The sequence below is a fragment of the Podarcis muralis genome, unplaced genomic scaffold, assembly GCF_964188315.1.
Source record: "Podarcis muralis unplaced genomic scaffold, rPodMur119.hap1.1 HAP1_SCAFFOLD_87, whole genome shotgun sequence".
Classification (NCBI taxonomy): Eukaryota; Metazoa; Chordata; class Lepidosauria; order Squamata; family Lacertidae; genus Podarcis; species Podarcis muralis.
Genome location: NW_027554715.1, coordinates 7,501 through 10,000, shown reverse-complemented (window position 1 = coordinate 10,000; position 2,500 = coordinate 7,501).

Below are 2,500 nucleotides of genomic sequence, written 5' to 3'. Positions count from 1 at the left end.
GGCGAGTAGATTGTCCGACCGGGAAGCCCCCACGGCCGCGGAGGCAGACCGGCAAACTCCAGCCGTCGGGACCGGTAGACCGGAGGGGAGCCGACGGTCGGGAGACCGGGCAACGGCGCCAGCCCCTCCGGCCGGGAGACCGGGCTTCCCGAGGTCCGGCGCCCAGTAGACCGCCCAGCGGTTGCGCACCGTGCTCCAGGTAGCCCGGCAGAGCCGCGCTCTCCGGAGGGTAGACCGGGAAGCCCCGACGAGCTCGGAGGAAGACCGGCAAACCCCAGCTTTCCCAGCTGGTAGACCGGAGGGGAGCCGAGGGCCGGGAGACCGGGCAACGCCGCCAGCCCCTCAGGCCGGTAGACCGGGCTCACCGAGGTCCGGCCCCCCCCCCGTAGACCGGCCAGCGGTTGCGCGCCGTGCGCCAGGTAGCCCGGCAGAGCCGCGCTCTCCGGTGGGTAGACCGGGAAGCCCCGACGATCTCGGGAGGAAGACCGGCAAGCCCCAGCCTTCCCGGCCGGTAGACCGGAGGGGAGCCGAGGGCCGGGAGACCGGGCTTCCCGAGGTCCGGCGCCCAGTAGACCGGCCAGCGGTTCTGCGCCGTGCTCCAGGTAGTCCGGCAGAGCCGCGCTTTCGGGTGGGTAGACCGGGAAGCCGCATGTTCTCGGAGGAAGACAGGCAAGACCCGGCCTGCCTGGCTGGTAGACCGGAGGGGAGACGAGGGCCAGGAGGCCGGGCAACGCCGCTGGCTCCTCTGGCGGGTAGACAGGGCTTCCCGAGGCCCGGGGCCCAGTAGACCGGCCAGCCGTTCAGTGCCGTGCGCCAGGTGGTCCGGCAGAGCCTCTCTTTCCGGGGGGGTAGGCCGGGAAGCGAAGCCCCGGCGAGCTCGGAGGAAGACCGGCAAACCCAAGCCTTCCCGGACGGTAGACCGGAGGGGAGCCGAGGGCCGGGAGACCGGGCAACGCCGTCTGCCCCTCCGGCGGGTCGACCGGGAAGCTTCCCTTCCTCGGAGGTAGACCGGCAGGACCCAGTCTCCACGGCCAGCAGAGCCCAGGGCCGGGAGACCGGGCACCGCTGCCAGCCCCGGGCCAGACCTTCGGTCGGTAGACCGGGAGGCCCCCTTGTTCTCGGAAGGAGCCCGGCAAGGCCCAGCCTCCCCAGTCGGCAGACCGGGGGGGACTCCGTTCGCGGGCCCGGCCGCCGCCTGGAGGACCGGGGCCTTCGCGAGTAGACCGGGCGGTCGGCGGGCCTCGGGCAGGGTAGACCGGGGAGGACCGGGAAGCCCCAGCCGCCTCGGCCGGGCGGAGAACGGGGGGACCGGCAGCGGACAGACCTCCCAGCGGTAGACCGGAAAAGCCTTCCGTCCTCGGAAGGGGACCGCCACGTCCCAGCTTCCCTGGCCAGCTCCTCCGGCGGGGAGCTAGATCCGGCCGCCCCCCAGGACAGGAAAACGGCCAGCGCTTCCCCTCCTTCTGCCGGGAAGACCGGCCGAGCCACCCCCGCTTGCCGGCCGGTAGACCGGGGCCCCCGGCAACCTCGCCCCCTGGACCGGGCAGGGGCCGGACCCACGCAGGCAGACGCCCGGAAGCCTGCCCTTCCCCGGCCTTCGCACCCTCCGCCAACCGCTCTCGCCTCGCCTCCCTTTTCGGAGGTAGACCGGCAAGCCCCAGTCTCCCCGGCCCCGGCTAGTAGACCGGGCAGCGGTACCAGTCCGGCCGTCAGGTGGACCGGCACCTCCCAGCCCCAAGCAGGGGAGACCGGGAAGCCGTCTGTCCTCGAGGTAGAGCTGGAAGCCCCAGCCCGGCAGGCAGGCAGGCAGGCAGGCAGGCGTGAGCGTGGACGCGAGGAGCCCACCGGGCCTCCGTCGGGACGGCCGGGAAGTCTCCCTTCCTCGGAGGTAGACCGGCAAGACCCAGCCACCCCGGCCGGCAGACTGGAGGGGAGCCCAGGGCCGGGAGACCGGGGTGACCGTGGACGCGAGAAGCAGACTGGGCCTTCGCTGGGTAGACCGGGAGGCCGCCCGTTCCCTGAAGGGGGCCGGCAAGGCCAGGCCTCCCCGGCCGGACGGCAGACTGGGGGGGGGACAGCGGTCGCAGGCCCGCCCGCCCGCCGCCGGGAAGACCGGGGCCCTCGCGAGTAGACCGGGCGGTCGGCAGGCCTCCGGCAGGTAGACCGGGGAGGACCGCAAAGCCCCAGCCGCGGGAAGACCGGCCGAGCCACCCCCGCTTGCCGGCCGGTAGACCGGGGCCCCCGGCAACCTCGCCCCCTGGACCGGGCAGGGGCCGGACCCACGCAGGCAGACGCCCGGAAGCCTGCCCTTCGCCCGCCTCCGCCCGTCGCCGAGAAGCAGAGGCCGGGCGCCGGGAACGGTCTACCGCCGCCCCGGAGCATGGGTAGACCGGCACGACCGGGGAGCCGCGGAGCCTCTTGCCGGAGTGAGCCTGCCGCGTCTGGCCGCCAGGGGCTTCCGAGACGCCGGCCTCTCGCGGCGCCGGCGCCCGGGCCCGCG